This window comes from Cyprinodon tularosa, unplaced genomic scaffold (assembly GCF_016077235.1).
Source record: "Cyprinodon tularosa strain WSP-4 unplaced genomic scaffold, ASM1607723v1 ctg1603, whole genome shotgun sequence".
In the NCBI taxonomy this organism is placed as follows: domain Eukaryota; kingdom Metazoa; phylum Chordata; class Actinopteri; order Cyprinodontiformes; family Cyprinodontidae; genus Cyprinodon; species Cyprinodon tularosa.
The window spans coordinates 8724-30142 of NW_024038442.1; the positions used below are offsets into that span (position 1 = coordinate 8724).

General features: G+C 43.7%; 1 long non-coding RNA gene across 1 annotated transcript; it reads left to right on the forward strand.

Moving 5' to 3' along the window:
- Nucleotides 1-19712: 19712 nt before the first annotated feature.
- LOC119780475 lies at nucleotides 19713-20851 on the forward strand. The gene is made up of 3 exons (XR_005280399.1): nucleotides 19713-19870; nucleotides 20486-20614; nucleotides 20781-20851. It is a non-coding gene; the product is annotated as an uncharacterized LOC119780475 (long non-coding RNA).
- Nucleotides 20852-21419: the final 568 nt, after the last annotated feature.

The window sequence follows — 21419 nt, forward strand, 5'->3', positions numbered from 1 at the left end:
CCGAAGAAACCACGAAAGTGAAACTATTCACCTATCTCATCGGAGAAAAAGGCAGGGAACTTTGGACAACTCTGTCGACTGCTAGCCCTTCAGCGAGGACCACAGTGAGTTCAATGATCAAACAGTTTGATGAGTACTGCAATCCCACGGTAAACGAAACGGTGGAAAGATACAGATTCTTCACAAGAAACCAAGGCTTGGATGAAAATGTGGACAGCTATGTAACTGAGCTAAGAAGGCTTGCTAGCAGCTGCAATTTTGGGGACATTAGAGATTCACTGATTAGAGACCGACTCGTGTGTGGTACAAATAGCTCAGCGCTGAGGGAGAGATTACTCAGGGAAGAGAAGCTGACTCTAAATACATGCCTGCACATTTGTAGAGCTACGGAGCTGTCTAAGGAAAATAGCAGAACACTACAAGGACAGATAGCGGAGGAGGTACATACAGTAAAACAGGCAGTGGAAGAAACAAAAAGACACAATGAGATATTGTGCAAGTTCTGTGGTAGAACACACGAGAGGAATAAGAAAAAATGCCCAGCTTTTGGGAAAAAGTGTAAACAGTGTGGAAAGGACAATCATTTTGCAGCTCAGTGCAGATCGAGACGAGAGAGCAGTCGGAAAACCAAGAATGTGCATACAGTTACAGAACAGACTAGTGACAGTGACTCATATGAGGATGTCAGCAGCATAACTGAAGTAAATAGAGAGGATGAAACTGTAAACCAAGTTAAAGACAGCCACAGTCAGAGCCAGCAGCTCTTCGCAGGAATGAAGATAGGTGAACAGTTAGTTAATTTCCAGATAGACTGTGGGGCCACCTGCAATATCATCCCTATCGACCTACTAAACCCAGATATACAGTTAGAGCACACTAAGAAAGTGTTAGTGATGTATAACAAGACCAAGCTGACTCCTCTGGGTACATGTAAGGTTAAAGTCAGAAACCCCAGAAACAACAAGCTATACAGATTAGAGTTTCAAGTGGTTAACCAGAATAGCAGAATCCCTTTACTGGGCAGAAAGGCCAGTGAGGCAATGAAGTTGATAAAAGTACAGTACGAGAACATTTTGGCTATAGACAGCATAGTGATGAAAAAGCCGAACCCAGTGACAAGAGGAGAACACGTGACCATGGACAAAATAAAGGAAGAGTTTGGGGATGTGATCACCGGAGATGGCTGCATGGAGGGTGAATATAAAATAGAAATAGATGACAGAGTACCACCAGTAAAACTGCCAAAGCGCAGAGTGCCAGTAGCTATGATGACACCTCTACAAGAGGAACTCAAAGATCTAGAGAGACGACAAATAATCGCACCGGTGGAACGCAGCACTGACTGGATCAGTAGCATGGTCGCAGTGAGAAAACCTAATGGGAAGATGAGGATCTGTATAGACCCAAAACCTCTGAATCGGGCACTAAAAAGAAGTCATTATCCACTCCCAACTATAGATGACATCCTGCCGGAGATGTCAAAGGCAAAGGTGTTCACAGTCTGTGACGTGAAGCAAGGCTTCTGGCACGTCAAACTAGAAGAACAGTCGAGTTACCTCACAACATTCGCCACCCCATGTGGTTGCTTCCGTTGGCTAAGGATGCCAATGGGAATCAGCCCAGCACCGGAAGTTTTCCAAAGAAAGCTCATGCAGGCCCTGGAGGGCCTCCCAGGAGTCTTCATCATAGCAGATGATGTGTTAATCACGGGGGAAGGGGTAACACAAGAGGAGGCAGACAAGGACCATGATGAGAAAGTCAGAATCTTTCTAAGCAGGTGCAGAGAGCGCAACATCAAACTGAACGTTGACAAATTAAAGCTCAGACAAAAAGAGGTACCCTACATAGGTCATCTGCTCACGGCCAAGGGACTGAGGATTGACCCGGAGAAAGTACGGGCAATCAGAGAGATGCCAAGACCAACAGATGTAAGAGGGGTACAAAGACTGGTTGGGATGGTCAACTATCTGTCTAAGTTCTATGACCACCTCTCAGATGACCGTGAAATTCTGAGACAACTCACGCGCAAGGAGAACTTGTGGGAATGGACAGATATCCAAGAAGGGGCGTTTCAAAGGCTGAAAGACAAAATCACTCAAGCACCAGTACTACAGTACTACAACAAGGAAGAGGAGTTGACACTTCAATGTGATGCATCAGACACAGGACTGGGGGCAGCCCTGACACAGAAAGGCAAACCGGTAGCTTTTGGCAGTAGGGCAATCACACCAACTGAAAAAGGTTATGCCCAAATAGAAAAAGAATGCTTAGCCATCGTGTTTGGTATGGAAAAATTTCATCAGTATACTTATGGCAGAGAGGTCACAGTACAGAGCGACCACAAGCCTCTCGAGAATATACACAGTAAGCCCTTACTTAGTGCACCTAAGAGACTACAGAGAATGCTACTCAGGCTGCAGCAGTATGATATTAGAGTAACCTATGTTCCAGGCAGGGATATGCTACTCGCAGACACGCTGAGTAGAGCATACTTACCAGAGAGCACCAGAGGAGAGAGTGAGACAGATATAGAGACTGTAAATATGGTCAACTACCTACCCATTTCAGCAGAGAGGCTGAGTGCCATCAGAGCTGCAACAAAAGATGACACAAAGTTGCAGAGTGTGGCAAATAGAATACTGTTAGGGTGGCCCAAGAGGAAACAAGACCTACCAAGTGACATCAGACACTACCACACCTTCCAAGAGGAACTGAGCTTCCAGGATGGCATTGTGTTCCGAGGAGACAGAGCCGTGATACCGGACGCACTCAGGGTGGACATCACTCACAGGATCCACTCCTCTCACCTGGGAGTAGAAGGATGTCTGAGATGGGCGAGAGAATGTGTATACTGGTTTGGAATGAATGATGAGATCAAGAACTTCATCTCCAAATGCGACATATGTAGGTCAGTGGACCCAAAGCAACAAAGAGAGACACTACACCCACATGACATGGCAAGCAGACCCTGGGCCAAGGTAGGAACAGACCTTTCTCCTTTCACAATAAAGACTATCTGATAACAGTAGACTATTATTCAAATTTTTGGGAGGTTGATTTTCTGCCCGACACGAAAAGTAACACAGTGATCAAAAAACTCAAAGCCCACTTTGCCCGACAGAGGATCCCAGACATTGTTATCTCAGATAACGGACCCCAATATACATCACTAGAGTTTCAGCACTTCAGCCAGAAGTGGGGCTTTGAACATAGGACATCGTCGCCGGGATACCCGCAGAGTAATGGGAAGGCGGAGTCAGCGGTGAAAACAGCCAAACGCCTGATGTTGAAGGCTGCAGCAGCGAGACAGGATCCGTACTTGGCCATGCTGGATCATCGCAACACACCGAGCCAGGGCCTCAACACAAGCCCGGCGCAGAGACTTCTAAGCAGGAGGACCAGGACCCTGCTTCCCACTAAGGACACTCTGCTGAAGCCTGAGGTAACACACAACGAACAGGGACTGAAATACAACAGACAGAGACAGGAAAAGTACTACAACCGCACAGCAAAAGACATGGACTCTCTGGAAGGAGGGGCCAGTGTGAGAGTACAGCCCTGTGACACACACCAGGGCTGGAGACCAGGGAAAGTGGTTCAGCAGGTTAGCCATAGATCATATAAGGTGGAGTTAGAGTCAGGAGGGGTGTTGAGACGAAATCGTCGCCACCTCAGGCACGATCGCACCAAGCGCGCGATTACACAAAACACACCCACACCAACAGTGACAGAGGCGGCCATACCACCGGGTGGCCCAGTGAACCAAGAGACGGTCACCAGGTCAGGACGATGAGTTGTCAGACCCCACTACCTCATGGACTATTCTCAGTGATTAGAGTATGGTCTATGAAAGAAAAAAAAAATTGAGAAATGGAAATGTGTTGTTTTATACACTTGTTACACTTGTAATGTGTTGTTTTATACACTTGTTACACTTGTGGGAAAACAGATGTTTTACACTTGTTGAGTTACTATCGTTTATGTTGTTAGATCGGTTGCAAATGTTGTTACACTTGGGGGAAAACAGATGTTTTACGCTTGATGAGTGATTATTGCTTATGTTGATAGATCAAATAAGAGAATAACGTGAAAAAAGAAAAAGATGTAACAATAGGATTGTTTATTAAGCACTGTTGCACGGGGGACGGATTTAGAGGTTGCACAGCAGACGGGAATGTTCGGATAACGTGGCTACTGCAGAGCGTTGATGTCGGCATGCCAATAAAGCAGAAACTGCTTTAATCGTCCATTATGTATAGTCTATAGTGAGACAGAACATAATGAAACAACATCCACGTAGGAATCTTCGGGTTGGCTCACCAGGGCAGATTAGCAGGTTTAGCTCACCAAGAGCTTCAGGCTAGAGACAGGTGTACTGTGATGCAGCTCTCCCAGAGCTTAAGACCAGAGACAGGGTTCCGAGGGGCAGCTCTTCCTGAGCTTCAGACCAGAGACAGGTTTCCTGTGAGGCACAGACAAAGGAGAGATTAGAATCTGAATCTCACACTAGAGACAACCAAGATTCAATCTATAACAGAGGCTCTGGAAGCTAACCAACTAAGATCAACACTGCGGCGTGGAAGCAAGGTCTGGCAGGAGCTTATAAAGGAGAGGTCTCCTGATGAGAGGATTAGCAACAGGTGTGCAGGAAGATTCCAGCCCTAGGAGACCCACGGCGCACTCTGCTGGAGACAGAGGGTAATCTCCAGATCCCAGCAGTAACTCCAGCCCTAAGGGAAAATAAATACAGAACAGAAGAGGATCCTCGGCGCCCTCTAGTGGGCAAGCCTGAGGATCCCAACAGAGCCCCCCCAACAACAACCCACCCAGCGTGGGCGGAGGGGGCACTAAGGCAAGGAGGGCCAGGAACAAAAAACAAAGTCCAGAAAACAAAAAACAACCCACCCAGGGTGGGCGGAGGGGGCACTAAGGCAAGGAGGGCCAGGAACAAAAAACAGAGTCCAGAAAACAAAAAACAACCCACCCAGAGTGGGCGATGGAGGAAACAGGCCAGGAGGGCAAAAACAAAGTCCAGAACAGAAAACGATCCACTAACGGTGGATGAAAACAAAAGAAAATCCCGAACATATCTTGGGTAACGTCTCAGGTAGCCGGTCATGGAACCGGCAGCGGGACTGAGTCTCAGGTGGCCGGCCGAGGGACCGGAAGCGGGACAGAGTCTCAGGTGGCCGGCCAAGGGACCTGCAGCGGGACAGAGTCTCAAGTGGCCGGCCGAGGGACCGGCAGCGGAGCAGAGTCTCAGGTGGCCGGCCGAGGTACCGGCAGCAGGGCAAAGTCTCAGGTGGCCTGCAGTGGGGCCGGCAGCGGGACACAGTCTCAGGTGGCCTACCGTGGGGCCGGCAGCGGAGGCGTAGCAGCTGCTCAGGAGGTCGACCGTTGAGACGGAGGCGAGGCAGATGCTCAGGAGGCCGACCGCAGGGCTGGAGACGAAGCAGCGTCTTGGGATCCGGCAACGGAGTAGAGTCTTAGGTGGTCGACTGCGGGATCGGAGGCGAAGCCGACGCTCTGGGGGTCTGCCGCGGGGCCGGAGGCGAAGCCGACGCTCCGGGGGTCTGCTGCGGGGCCGGAGGCGAAGTCGACGCTCTGGGGGCCGGCCGCGGGGCCGGAGGCGAAGCAGCTTCTCAGGAGGATGATGCCAATCCTTCAGTAGGTACCCCCACGGGGTACCCCGTCCCCTCTTCGGCGGCTCATGAACAGACTCTGAGGTGACCGTTGACTGTGGGGCTGGAACAGGCTCTGAGAAGACCGCCGACAGCAGCTCACGGACTGGAACAGGGGAGCCCGCTGATTGCGGCTCCGGGTCTGGAACTGGGGAGCCTGCCACTTGATGCTCCGGGTCTGAAACTGGGGAGCCCACCGATTGCGGCTCTGGCTCTGGAGCAGGGGAGCCCGCCGATTGCGGCTCTGGAGCAGGGGAGCCCGACGATTGCGGCTCTGGAGCAGGGGAGCCCGCCGATTGCGGCTCTGGAGCAGGGGAGCCCGCCGATTGTGGCTCCCGGTCAGGAACAGGGGAGACCACCGACAGTGGCTCCACCTCAGGAACATGCAAAACCACCAACTGTGGATCCGCCTCAGGAACTGGGGAGGCCACTGACTGTGGCTCCACCTCAGGAACATGCGAAACCAACGACTGTGGAACCGCCTCAGGAACTGGGGAGGCCACCGACTGTGGCTCCACCTCAGGGACAGGAGACACCACCGACTGTGGTTCCGCCTCAGGAGCAGGTGACACCACCAACTGTGGTTCCACCTCTGGAACTGGGGGGACCCCCGACTGTGTTTCCACCTCTGGAACTGGAGGGACCACCGACTGTGGCTCCGTCTCAGGAACAGGAGAAAACACCCATGGAGGCTCAAGTTCAGTCTCTGAGGTGGCTTGAGGCGTCTGTAGAGGGCTCTTGGCGGTTAGTGGCCTCTGCTGAGGGGCTCTTAGAGGCATGTCATCACCAACTCCAATTTCTGAAGCCCTCTTAATTTTAAGCTCAGGGGTCTCTGGACGGCACAGGGCAGGCTCAGGGGTCTCTGGACGGCACAGAGCTGACTCAGGGGTCTCTAGACGGCACAGAGCTGACCCAGGGGTCTCTGGACGGCACAGAGCTGACTTAAGGCGACGCCTCTTCTTACGCCGAAGGGTCTTTGGAGCTAGGCTAACGGGTTTACTGAAAGAATCTGACGACAAATTAACCGGTTGAAAAATAAGAGTTCCAGAATGGATAATAGGATCAGGGGCTAAAGAATCAGGCACGGGGTTAGGTTTAAAACTATCTGGGTTATTAACTGGTTCAGGATCAGGATCTGGCTGGCATGGAGCTGAGGGTGGTGGCTCGAAAGGGAAGATATCCTCTCTATCCCCATAAAAATAATGCCAAAGATCAGCCTTATGGATGTAGGGAGCAAAATTATCTGGCGAGGAAACAGGTCTAGTAACAATGGTGACGGGTGCAGGTGTCTGATCAGGCTGGCGGGGAACTCTAACTGTTTGATGTGAAATTGGTGGGCCAATCTTGAGTCCTTTAACGGATGGAGCTAAATGAAGATCTACTGTAGAACATGTGAACTGAGGCTAACCTGGCGCGGAGAGAAACTGGAACTGGTTTGTGATGCTGTGTCTAACCCAATGGCTAGTTCTATGAGGTCCTCAAGGTTAGCTGGCTCGACGTAAAATGAAAGCTCGTTTCTGATAGATTCATTTAGAGCTAAGAGATAAGCGGACTTGAGCGCAGACTCGTTCCACCCGGAAACGGCTGCTCTACCCTGGAACTCGGAAGAAAACTCGGCAACGGACCTATTACCCTGTTTAGTATTCAGAAGGTTGCAAGAAACGGAGAACTTAGAGAACTGACTAAAGGTTCTTTCAAACTCCCGGATGAATTTCTCAAAAGAAGAGTTTTCTCTAGTTTCAGGCGGAAATCTGGTCTCCGCCCATTCAAGGGCTTCACCAGACAGAAAAGAAACAACAAAAGCTATCCTATCCTTATTATTAAGAAAACAAGAAGCATGAAAACTAAAAAATAACCGGCACTGAAATAGAAATCCCTTGAGCTTACTTGGATTGCCGGAAAATCTCTCAGGCAGAGAAGGACCGGGTGATGAAAACGACGGGTTGAGTTCTGACCAGAAAGGAGGATTATTATCTTGACTCGGAGGTGACGTCACTGCCGGTGACCTAGGAAACGGAAGTGGATTCGGGGCAGGACGAGCCGCTGACATGGCGTTAGCATTATAGAAGTGGTTAGTGAATGTTTGATTTAGCAGTAACTCACGGAGGGTTTGTGTATGTTCATGAATCTGAGCGTCCCGTTTCTCAGTCCAACGACGGAGGTGATCTGCTGGGCTTTGTGTCTGGCCGCAGTGTTCTGTCATGATGGGTACTAGAGAGTTAAGCCCAAAATGCAGAACACACACGGGAAACTGGGTAAAAGTCCAAAAGAGTTTATTGAAGCACAAACACGAATAAGATACGGGAACTGGTTCAGGCAGGGGAGCAGGTTCACTGGAGACTGTACAGGGACGGGACATGTAGGTTAGCAGAGTTCATGAAAAGCTAAGCATCTAGCTTCATGCTTAGCATGGCTGGCCTTGATCTGAGCTTCCAGCTCACTGCAGAGAACAACAGGGGATAAACACGAAGGATTCTTCAGGCTGAGCTTCCAGCTCTTAGCAGGGAACAACAGGGGAGCTCACTGCAGAGAACAACAGGGGATAAACACGAAGGATTCTTCAGGCTGAGCTTCCAGCTCTTAGCAGGGAACAACAGTAGCCTGACGTAGTCCGACTCAATTCTAGTCAGAATATGAGTCTGATACTGCTCCATAGAGCTGTGATTATGGGGCGTGTTTCGAACGAACCAGGAAAAAAAATGCCTCTGCACTCAATTGGATAGACCTACAACCAATAAGAGCAACGGAGTGCGTGACGTATCTTAAGCGAGGCATAGTTGTTGTCCACAAAAATCAAAGCGTGCAGTTTCACGCCTAGAATAAGAAGATGAGACTTGATCGCGTTTCTCTGTTCCTCTTTTAAAATTAATTTGCTGTCGATATCTTCTAGAACAGACCTAATAGCAGAATCTACTCACCCAAACTCTCCAGCGGCAGCCATTATTGTTGTCACCCAAGCGCGCTTTGGTCACGTGGTTGATAACGTTACTCTTGATCATCTGTCCATCATCGTATAAATCCCGCCCTGACAATTTGATTGGATCGCCTGACAGTGGGCTTTAATACTCGCGCTACTATGGAGCAGAGCCAGACCGAACTTCCCCGAACTCAAACCTTGTGGGCGGGACTAAGTTCGGACTGGCACCCAGGCTAGAACAACAGGGGAGCATCCACATAGGATTCTTCAGGCCGATTCCACATAGGAACCTCTAGGGAAACTCCACATAGAAGTCGTCAGGTTACATCCACGTAGGAATCTTCGGGTTGGCTCACCAGGGCAGATTAGCAGGTTTAGCTCACCAAGAGCTTCAGGCTAGAGACAGGTGTCCTGTGATGCAGCTCTCCCAGAGCTTAAGACCAGAGACAGGGTTCCGAGGGGCAGCTCTTCCTGAGCTTCAGACCAGAGACAGGTGTCCTGTGATGCAGCTCTCCCAGAGCTTAAGACCAGAGACAGGGTTCCGAGGGGCAGCTCTTCCTGAGCTTCAGACCAGAGACAGGTTTCCTGTGAGGCACAGACAAAGGAGAGATTAGAATCTGAATCTCACACTAGAGACAACCAAGATTCAATCTATAACAGAGGCTCTGGAAGCTAACCAACTAAGATCAACACTGCGGCGTGGAAGCAAGGTCTGGCAGGAGCTTATAAAGGAGAGGTCTTCTGATGAGAGGATTAGCAACAGGTGTGCAGGAAGATTCCAGCCCTAGGAGACCCACGGCACACTCTGCTGGAGACAGAGGGTAATCTCCAGATCCCAGCAGTAACTCCAGCCCTAAGGGAAAATAAACACAGAACAGAAGAGGACCCTCGGCGCCCTCTGGTGGGCAAGTCTGAGGATCCCAACATTTTCTGCATATATACCTCGGTTACTTCTCTCCGGCTCCTTTGGAGATCTTCAAGCCTTTCCTCCTCTGCTCTAGTCACCCCGCTGGCACCTCTCCCTCACCTGGCCCTGGCTGCACGCCCACCCCGGCCTCTCTGCCCTCTTCCTCTCCCTCTTCCTCGCCTTGTAACCCCCGTGCCACAAACAAGACTTGGAATCTGTAAACGGGGAATATATATTCTTCCAGCGAACACAATCTCGCTGTTAAACTAATGACTACAATTACTTCGTCTGTTTATATCACCATGCAAAGCAGCTCACCAAAACGTCACAACGATGTAGAAAAAATAACGGGTATAATTATTATCTTAAGTCTACATGAAATCTATACCCTACACAGACTAATGAAATACTATCTGTAAATTATCTATGTAAACAAACCTCATCACTTGAGAAGGTAGGTGATGCGGACGTCGTGGAAGAAATTTTCTCCCGTAACGCTCGCCGTACTGTTGGGGGGGAGAAGCGGTGGGGGGGAGATGTTCATGTTGCTGCGGTCTGCAGTCTGACCGCTAGATGTCGCTGAAAATTACACACTGTAGCTTTAACTTCTCACACACACATATGTTAATCTGGAAGTTTGTTTTATTGATTTCCTTGAACAGGTAAGAGTTTGTAATGCATTAAAAAGTGTAACAACTAATAAATCATGTTACAAAAAAATAAGCTATTACAACATTAATACATTTTTGTGTTTTCACTTGTACTTTAGATTATGGAATTGTATTACATGTTTCTGTTTCAATATGTGAAGAGTTGTCATCAACATGTAATCTCAAGGCAATTTTACAGAGACAGTTCAGCCAGATCATACACTCAGTTCAGTTTTCTATCTAAAGAGAGCCAGCTGATTGCATCCACTCATTGACTGGACAGCAATCCCATCTTTTCTAACAACAAACATTAACCCCTTTTGTTTCAATTGTGTGCGATTATCTTATCAGCAGTGACCGATTGTGTATGACAGCAGAGCCTACTGACTTTGAGTTAACAACTTGAATTTACAATAATTTTTATTGTGGTTAATGATTGATAACTCTGCTTTCATTGTCCATTATAATCATTTAACTAAAGATAATTACTTGTATTTTACCATTGATTTGAATGACTATAACATCCAATTCTAGTTAATAATATATTAATAACCTGTGGGTAAAATTGCAGAACATAGCTCTGAGCTTATAAAAGAGATCAATGAATTAGAATTAAACTTAAAAATCTGTCAATAAACTCACTGAATGTAAACAGCACACTTTACTTGACAATGTTTATATATGTGTGTTTGTGTCTCATATTCTCTGTCAACATCAGGAAAACAGAATGTGAGAGCTTGTAGAAGAAGAACTATAATATATATATACTATAGCCTGACAGGTGAACGGTTGGAAGTTTAGAATCCACAGCTTTAATTTTGTAGCCGTTATGTCATGATTGTTTTAAGAGATGTGACCCACATGCAGAGAACCACTCAGACAACCAGGGGAAAAGTTAAACAGGCTTATAAAGGGAATGAGAACAAGTGCTGGATCTGGAACTCAGTGAACTTTTGAACCGGAACTGGAAAGTGTTTGAGGGAGTTCTTGTTAATCCTTGAATCCAGACAGTGTGGGTTTATCCAGAGAAGAGGGAACTCATTGGAGAGCGGACAGGTAGACATTCGTTGGAATGTCTTCTTGCCGAAAAGGCAAAGACAAAAACAAAGTTAGACGCAGACGGATAGATAGCATGATTAGATCCTCCAGCATTTCAGGATTATCGAGGGGGGCTAGTTTGTCCTTTTTGGGGTCATTGAGAGCGTTTAAATAGACACACTTGAGAGTGTGTCTATAGCAGTGCTATTTAAGCCAGAAGCTGCAGCCAGGATGCGGAAATCTATAGCAAAATCAGACACAGACTTCTGTCCCTGTTTAAATTTCAGCAAATTGCAGGAGCTGGGAGCATGATTGAACTGGATAATGCATTGGATGAGGGACAGTCTTGTTTAAATCTGTCACTCTGCGGTCCAACTCAGTTAGCTGGTTGATTAATTCAACCAAGGTGTTATTATTTCTGGTTAGGGTTGTTTGTTGCTGGTTGAAGGCTCTCTGAATGGCCTCTGATGGGTCAACGGTTTGGCCAGAGTGTTCTGTGAAAATTGTTTTAAGAGATCTGACCCACATCCAGTTACACAGGAAGGCTTTCTGCCAAAAAGGCAAAGACAAAATCGAAGTTAGACTCAGAGAAACAAAGGCTCAGATAGACTCAGCTAAACGCAGCTTGGCTAGAATGCCCAAAACTGGCAAACACTCTGGCATCAAGGTAGTGACAGTCCGCCACTCAAATATTCTTCAGTGATGAACCAACGAGCCGCAGGTATGCAGGAAGTAGAGTCCTGCAACGGGTCGGGTACCCGCGGGTCCCCGACGGGTCACCCGCTAAAATGCTCTTTTGCCGGTGAAAAATACATAAATAAAAATAAACGGGTCGGGCGGGAATTTTTTAGTGCGGGCGGGTAGTTGGTGATTTTTTTTTTATGCGTGTGTGTTATGGACATCAGAAATGTTATATTAATCAGGCACTGGGGTCACCCTTGTTGTAGCTTAAAGCCCTGCCTGCGACAGTGTGGGCTTCCCTCCAGAAAGGCCACAGTCAGTGCATACGCGTCTGCTGCAGTGTTAATGGCGCTGTTCTGCAGCGCAGCGTACTATAGCCTATTACTTGATGTTTTAACGGGTCGGGTTGCGGGTTATATATCAACTGGTCGGGTCTGGTTTGGATTTGAATTGAAGATATCTGCGGGTGACTGGTCGGGTTCGGTAGTCATCCTAACGGGTTCGGGCGGGTGCGGGTTGGTAAAACTCGACCCGTGCTGGACTCTAGCAGGAAGGCCAATGAGAACAGGGCACCACCTGGTGGTGGATGGAGAGAAAAACACACAAACAACCCACAAAAACACACCACACAAACTGGATTTCTAACACATTAAACAAAGGCAACAACGTTAAATGAAGCTTATACTTTGTGAGGTTTGATTTTTGACCAGATCAAAGAATTTAAGCAAGACGGAATTAACTAATAAATGATAAGTGTGGTCCTGATTGCCAACCTTACAAATTCTACTGTTGGCTCTTTTCCGTGGCAGGCATGATGCACTGAGAGGTGCTACCTCCTACTTGTTAGAAAATAGCTCAGGCATGGTGAAATCAGTGAAATCCCCCCATCTTCCCAAGGACACAATTTCTAAGAAGAAAATCTCTAAATGCACCGCTGTTTTGATTATTTTGTGCTTATGTGTGTAATCAATCAATTAATGCTGTAACAGTTGTCATAAACCATAAAAACTGGTATACAGTATGGTCACTGATATCATATATAAATAATCTCCTTATGGTGTTCTTATCTGTCAGGTTTGTAAATATATAATATAATGAAGTGATAATGTGGGTTGTGATCCTTCTTTATCTATAAGGTTTAAACTGTTTACTGTACTGTATTGTATACTCTCCAATATGGTTTATGCTTGAAAAATATCTTTTTATTTACATTTGTGAATATTTCTTCACAACACACCTAAAATTCCATGTCAGAACTTAGTCTTTTTCTTTTCCACGCAGAGTTTGATTGTTATGCATTAAACCATGCTCTCTATCAACTTTATCATTATCTTTGTTATTCAGGTTTATGTCTGCACACTTGTGATATTGTAATGTGTGAACTGACCTAGATAGTCTTTAATGTTTAACTTTGGTTGTTGAGCTGTATCATAGATAACATTGCTGCTTATACTGTAGTTTTCATGTTATATATTGCTCTTTATCTGAGTAACTGCAGCTATCAATGACATGATAGTAAAAATAATTCAACATCCTGCCCCATTTAAAAGCTCTCAGTTTCAAATGTTTGGAATCTCAGCTACTGATGTATAGTGAGCAAATGTTTCAGACCGTGTGAGCTTACTGTGAATTATCTCGGCAATAAAGCTGCAAATTCGAAGAACAGGTTGTTGAGAGAAAGAGGGGAATGTAGAATATAATAAACTTCAGTTTGCAAGAATAGTTTTTGAAAGGCTTTTACTAGAAATAATGATTTGATTGGGATGCAGATCAATTGCAAAATTGTTTTTGAAGGGATTTTTTTCCTAGTTCTTCAAGAGTGTGTCATTAGTAAAAAAACAAATTTTAAAAAACCTGCTGATGAGGATCAGTAAGATGTAGGAGTGATACTTTATGTTCTGAAATGTACATCTGATTGCTGCTCAGAAATTCCACATTAAGTTATACAGTTGGTTATTGGTCCATAACAGAAAGCAAATAGAAGAAAGTGTACTGTCAGAAAAAACAACAACATTTTTTTAATGTGCATCAAAGATTTTAAAGAAAAGAAAATGCCTCAATTTCTAGATGAACTGAAAAAAATTGTCAGTATTTATAGGACATCTTTTGCCTTATATAAAACAATCAGAACAGCACAGATTCAGACTGATTTATTCTCACATCTCTAATTATATGTATTAATGCATCAAGAAATGTGAAAGAAATCATACCAAAAAATATAAATATGCAAAGTTAAGCAAAACTAAATAACCAAAAGCAACAGTAGCTATCTGTATTATATGCTCCATGATTAAGGTGGATGTATAGCTCATATACTGTCATAATCCTGGCGCTGATGGTTGGGTTTTTTCCTCTGCTCCTGCTCACCTGCCTAATTGGCCCTGTGGCTGATTACTGCCAATCTGATTCACCTGGTCCCTGCAGCTATTTAGGCTGTTTGCTTTCCTGCCATCGGCGTCAGATTATTCAACCTGTCTCTGTGTGAGTTACTCAGCTATCAAGTAAGAGTTTTTGTTCAGTGGAATTCTTCTCAGTTTTTTGCCCATATGTTTTTGGTTTTTGCCTTTCTCCCTGTCTGCCCTGCTTAGTTTGGTTTTTGGCCTGACTGCCTGGAGTTAGCCTGTTATCGAACTTGGACTGCTTTTCTTACCTCGGCTTGGATTTTCCCTGGATACCTCTTCGGCTCTCGGATCTCCTGGTTTCTGTCACTGCACTGGACTGGATTTCGGCTTCGCATAATCCCTCATGGACACTTCAGCTCGCTCGCCATTGGCTGGCTCCGGCTCCCCCACGCACTGTTCTCTGAAGCGGTAACGACCGCAAGCGGTGGACTGTCTCCCCCCGGGTTTCTCCTCTCTGGGCACGGACTGAACTCTCAACCAGGTCAGTGACTTTTTGTTTGTCTTCTCCACTCTTCATTCTTGTCACTGACCTGAGTTTCCTGTCTCAGCAGAGAATCAGAGAACCCTCTCTGAGGAGTTTCCATCGTCCTCTTTCACTTTTTTTTTAAATAAACCTGTTTTGAAACTTTCTGTTGTCTGCTGAATATTGGGTCCAACCATAGGCGTCGTTAGACCTATTTAAGGGTGGCTTCAGTCATCCTTTCTTTGGCATTAGCCACCCTATAATTATTTTGCGATTTTAAAAAAAATATTTTTTTTTTCTGAATTAATTTTTTCCTCATATTTTCCCAGAACAAATGCAGTAAAGCACAGAATAAAAGCCATAAAGAAGAGAAGTTAATCTAAAAAACTCAGAAAAAAGAATCTGTTTCCTCTCGCTTTCTCCCCATCACCCCCCTCCGCCCTCTCCCCATAACACCTGTCGCTTCAGGGACAGAAGTGGACTCAGACTTGCAGGTGAGAGGGACTTGTGGAAATATTAAGACCTAATTTTAGTCAGGAGAGACTTAAAGTAGTAAAAGAATAGAGAATAGTGTAAAAATAAGTTAATACCGTATTTAAAATATAGCCTAACTGAACCGTTGGGAAAAAAAACTCAAACCACTTTTTTCCGGCCCTGTTATGTCAGCTACACTAGAGTCCTGCAACGGGTCAGGTACCCGCGAAAAATACATAAAAAAAAATAATAAACGGGTCGGGCGGATATTTTTTTTGTGCGGGCGGGTAGTTGGTGATTTTTTTTTTATGCGTGTGTGTTGTTATGGACATCAGAAATGTTATATTAATCAGGCACTGGGTGCAGCGCAGCGTCCAATAGCCTATGATGTGTTAATGGGTCGGGTTGCGGGTTAAATATCAACGGGTCGGGTCGGGTTCGGATTTGAATTGAAGATATCCGCGGGTGACGGGTCGGGTTCGGTAGTCATCCTAACGGGTTCAGGCGGGTGCGGGTTGGTAAAACTCGACCCATGCAGGTCTCTAAGCTACACTACATTCAGTATCGTTGCCATAGAAACAGACAACAGCGCCAATATATCAGAATTATACTAAAACACACGCAAATAATTTCCCACATAAAAAACAGGACTTTCAGTCCATTACAGTTTTCCGTTTTTAGAGAGTTGTTTATTTTGCGTTTATTAAGTGATGGCTGTGGTATAATAGCTTTCACTGCTATAAGCTTTCGCAGCAGTGATTGATTAATTTAAACACCTGCTCTACTGATGCTCTATCGGAGTTGGTGTTTAGGTTGAACATAAAGAACACCTTTTATTTGAAGCTTCTTGTAGCTACTGTTTTAATCCCGGCTTTACTTAAAACTTTTTCCTGACTTTGATAGTGTTGCCATTCAGTAGCAAGCACTGCGCCCCTTTTCCTTTTATATGTACACGTACATTTAAGATTTAGCGTGTTAAGTTGACAACTCATGAGCAAGCTGCTTTTTGCAATCTAGCAGGAAGGTAAGGATAGGATCTTGCAGGTGTGACGTCACTCTGCAGGGGGTCCAAAGATAAAAGATTTAAACAATTTTGGCATTGGAATTTCAGATTTAAGGGAGTTAGAAAGTTCACTTGGTAAAAGTGCAAATAATAAATCTGATTACCGATTACTTTTAAGCTGGTTGAACATACTGCGACAGACTGGTGACCTGTCCAGGGTGATCCCACCTCTCACCCAGAACGTGGCTAGAGATATGCACCAGCACCTCCTGATCCCACTGAGGGATAAGGTTAAAGAAAATGGATGGTTGAACATAGTCCGCTCTCCCAGATTCTATCAAATCAGTATTGATACCCTCAGGGGCGGATTTAGGAAATTTGGGGCCCTAGGCAAAGACAGGCAGGGGCCCCCCTGAGAAGAAACCCATAAAACAGACCCATTCTACAGATAGAGAAATGTTAATAGAATAGACATCCATTATTTGTTCTAGGTTTTGTCCCTCTCTTCTTGTCCCTTTTTCCTCTCTATCAGCGTTCTGATGGCATTTTAGCCAAAGGATTTTTATCAAAAACATAATTAATGTGCACAAATAAGGATTAGTTGTATTAACCATACATGGAAACAGAGTTTTATGGGGCCCACAGGAACTTGGGGCCCTAGGCAACTGCCTAGTATTGCCTAATGGTAAATCCCCCCCTGGATACCCTGCTGGTGGATGTTCTTGACAGAAAGACAGAGTTGCTTAATCATATTCTGCTTAAGGCCCCATAAGATCTTGTCCGAGTCCTGGTTTAAAAGTAAATTAATTTTAAAAAGTGACCCAAAATTGACTGTCAATAAATGTTCTACAAAATTGATATATTTATTTGATTTCTTTGATATGTACCGTCTGTTTAGATTTATGTGATATTTTTTGCACAAAATATATAAGTGAAAATTGTAACAGTTATGTTTTCAACTGTAAGCATTAAATTGATAAATGTTATTCGCATTTTTTTGGCTTTATCCTTTCCAACAACAAAAAAAAAAAGGCGTCGCGCAGGTAGCTCCCTTTCCTTATGAGCCGTCCCCACCAACTTTCAACACAAAGTTACACCCTTGTCTTAGACAACGCCTTAGCAGGTGCACTGAAAAAATTTCGGCGCGCGCAATATCTTCTAGGGGCTGAGCCACCCTTGTCTCTTAAACCTAGAGACGCCCCTGGGTCCAACTTTCAGTTCCCGTTACATAAACAGCCCTCTAACCTTTAACCCTCTAGAAAAACAGTGGGTTATCGTCCCTCCATCTTTCTTTTGCCCATCAGCTCTTCCGTTAAAAAGGCAATACCACATAACAACATGCTCTTAGGTTACTTTTGATAATAGGCCTTATGAGAAATAAAATGCAAAGGTAAAAATAAGAATCTATGATATCACTAACCCTGAAGTCCCACATACTCTGTCAGCGCTGCATGCGCTCCGCCCCGCTGCACTCCAGACCGCCTGCGCAAAGCAAAGCCTTCAGCCGCCGCTGTGGTCCCCTCCGCTCCGCTCTGAGTTCCTTGGAGATCGTAGAGAGCATGCGCGAGATGAACCAGGGTTTCCGCGGATCATTAAAAATAATTACAATTCATTCATTTTTTCTTTAAATCAAGGCCTTAATTGGCACAAAAATTATTTAAATATGTTTATCGAAGTATTTATAATTCTTTAAATGTTTATAAAAACAATTTCGTCCGATATATTATATCGCTATTAATTTGCGTGGAACTGATCATAAAGCCGTATGTTCGGAAAGGAAGCTCCAGGCGGAGAAAAAGCTAGAGGATATATATATATACGTATATATATATGTGTGTGTGTGTGTTTACATACATACAGGAGTCATGGAACTGTGCTTCCAGCTCCTTCATATTTCATTTACACTAATAACTTGTGTACATGGTTCTTGTTAATGGCATTAAAATAATTTCTAATAGCATTAAAATAGCAATAAATTAGAGTCACTCATTCCTGTATGAACCCTGTGAGTGCTTAATTTAATGGCATATTAAAAAAATCCCACCAGCATCCAGCATATGTTCAGTTTCTGCCCATATATATATATATATATATATATATATATATATATATATATATATATATATATATATATATATATTTTTTTTTTTTTTTGTAGATTTTTGTAACGGGGATAAGGATAATTCAAAACAGCTTTTTTTTTTATGAACTTGTTCTGTATTCCCAAACTCAGCATCTCTTTTCATTCCTGTAATAAGTTTCTTTTGAATGGATTTGATTAAACTTTAAGTCCCACTGTATAAAATAAATATTTTGATGGAGATGAGAAATCTGCTTCCTGGTTGGTGAATAACCAATAGTTTGGATTGTATCTTTTAAATAAACGGTGTTAGTTTTTTTTTTAATACCAATTGTACTATAATTTCTAGTCACCGATCTGTTGCTGCTATATTTTAATTTGACGAACCGGAATTTGTCGATGTTCTTTTTCCTGTTTGGTGCGATTGCAATTGCGGATCTTGACCTAGCCGGACCGGAGCGGAGCAAAAAATAGCTCGGCTCCATAATTTGTTGGTGACGGACGGAGAAGACGTACCTGGACGGAGACATGCGGAGGAGTAGCGGTGGATGTGGAACAGCTCTCATTGATTTCCATGAAAGACAAGCGCTCCGCACGACGTACGTCAGCGGGGCGGAGCGCTGACGGAGTATGTGGAATCTGGGGGTAACTCCAGCATAAGCTCTAATTTATTTTCCTGTAATATCTTAATCCATTTATTTTGCAGATGACATCTTGATTTAATGAAGTTTCTATACAAAAAGCTAACAACAGAATTAAGATAGCAATTAAACATATGTTTGTAATTAAATCCTCCCAGGTACATGTAGGCAAAACGCAACTATATATGGTATCATCTCTGGGATTCTGATATGGGACAAAACAAGAAGAGCAAGTTAACTGGAAACTCACGTGTATAATCTGTATTGACCATAAAACATTCTTTGGAACAGTTAATCATTCTTGATTTTATTGAGCAGAAGACTTTGAACATTCAGTAAAGTCATAAGACATCTGAAAAACAAATATTCTTTTGAAAACAATAAGGAAATATTTACATGTTATCATAGTTCTTATCCTATAAGCAGATTGAAATCTTTAACCAAATCTTATGATTAACTCTACAATCTCTCTATATATGGTAACATCTTCAAAGTCCTTGAACATTTTTCTTAAAGGACATGCAGACATATCTGAAAAGCATAAACCAAGCTGAAAAATGAGGTCTGTATCTGTGCTCATTCTCATGGGTCTGGTTGTTTTGCTGTCAACCTGCCAGGCTGAAGGCGAGAACAACCAGACTGTCACTGAGCCCACAGTTGAAGAGCCAGAAAAAAATTTGACAGAGACAGAGGACAAAGAGACATTCAGTCAGGAGCTTCAAATATTAACAGCTAAGGAATCCAACACAAAAGCTAAAGAGACAGCATGTGAACCAAACATCTGCACAGCGCTAAAAGAGCTTGGGGCTCTTGAAGAGAGGCAGAAAGCCACGGTGAGAGCCCTCGAGGAAACCAACAGAAAGCTGGAAGCCAGCGAGAAGAATGTTATTACTCTTAACAACACACTGAAAGAGATGAAAACTATTTATGAAGGTAACTTATTGCATAAAAATATATCACACATAGTGTTTTTGATTGGCAACAACATTAACTCAATAGCATATTTGTTGTTGGTATTTGATTAAGAGATAATTAGAGTAATACATCTATTTGCAAAGAATTTCAAAAAGTAGTTAGGGTTTTGGTCAATTTTCTTACTGATTTACCTTTTTTTTTATCACTGTCATAACAGTAAAAATTCCAAAAGAAAAATTTTCTTACCTTTTTTTGTGAATCAAAACATCATTGCTGATTATAATTATCTTGATCATATAGAAGACACAATAGACTTGCAAACAGAGCTTATGAGCAGAATGTAAAGAATCCTGAGAGTTTCAGGGATCTACTTTGTGTTAACGCCACATTAGTTTTGAGTTTCAGCATACTCTAAGACCTGTTTTAGCTAAAGGTCAATAATATCTAATATTGAAAGTCCAATTATTTGTACATAAAAAAAAAACATATAGATATTGGCATTAGATTGACTTTCAAATTAATAAGGATCCTTTGAGATTCCCTAGTCAGCTACTGATATTGTAATCTTTAGACTAAAAATGGTTCTCTATTTTTTTTTTTTACTTGCAATTGTCAATTTCTTTTCAATTTCAGAACAACATCATGTGGCATTTTCTGTAGCACAGCCAGTAAGCGGAACCATTGGTCAAGTGAATGTTCTTTATCCGCTGGTATACAAACAAGTTCTGTCCAACATTGGAGGTCATTACAGTCCAGTGACGGGTCAGTATTTAACTTTCTATTTCATGATTTGCTACTAAAATATTTTTTATTTTGTCTAAAACCAAAACTTATAACTCTTACATAGTTAAAGATCTAAAAGATATTTCCTCTTTGTATTCTACGGCTGATTTTTGTGGTCTGCTTTACTTTTTTTTTACATCTGCAGGCTACTTTACAGCGCCTGTGAGAGGAATCTACTACTTTTCGTTTTCTTCATTGTGCTGGCCAGGTGATGGACCACTGGTGGAAGTCTTTACCAAAATGGTAACGCCCTTGTGTCATGGTATGGTTACAGCAAAATTTCGCCCATCACTGGTTCCAACAGCGCCGTCTTGCTGGTGGAGGCTGGAGACATGGTGAACGTCCGCCTCTGGGATTCAAGGAAAATAAGTGATAATGAATATCTTTATTCCACATTCAGCGGATTCTTAATCTCCCCACTATAGAAAATGATAAAAGAAAATTCTAAACAGAAACTGCACTTTGAATAGAAGTTCATGAATATTTTATTTTCTACAGTCACTTTAAGGCAACTACCATGTGCGAGTTATGCAGTTTTATACACCGAGAAAACATTTTTACGGAGTATGCTTTTCTTAATTTCTAATGAAAATGAATACCCATCACATATATGAAAGATCTGATCCTGAATATTGTAATAGTATCTTGTACAGCTGCTATAAATAAACTGTATATTAAAGTATTGAAAATAATAAAGCTAGTCAACCTTTCAATTGTTTTGTTGTTCACATACAATTTTTAATATTTCCCAACAAAACAAGCAGTAAGACATGACTCCCCCCAA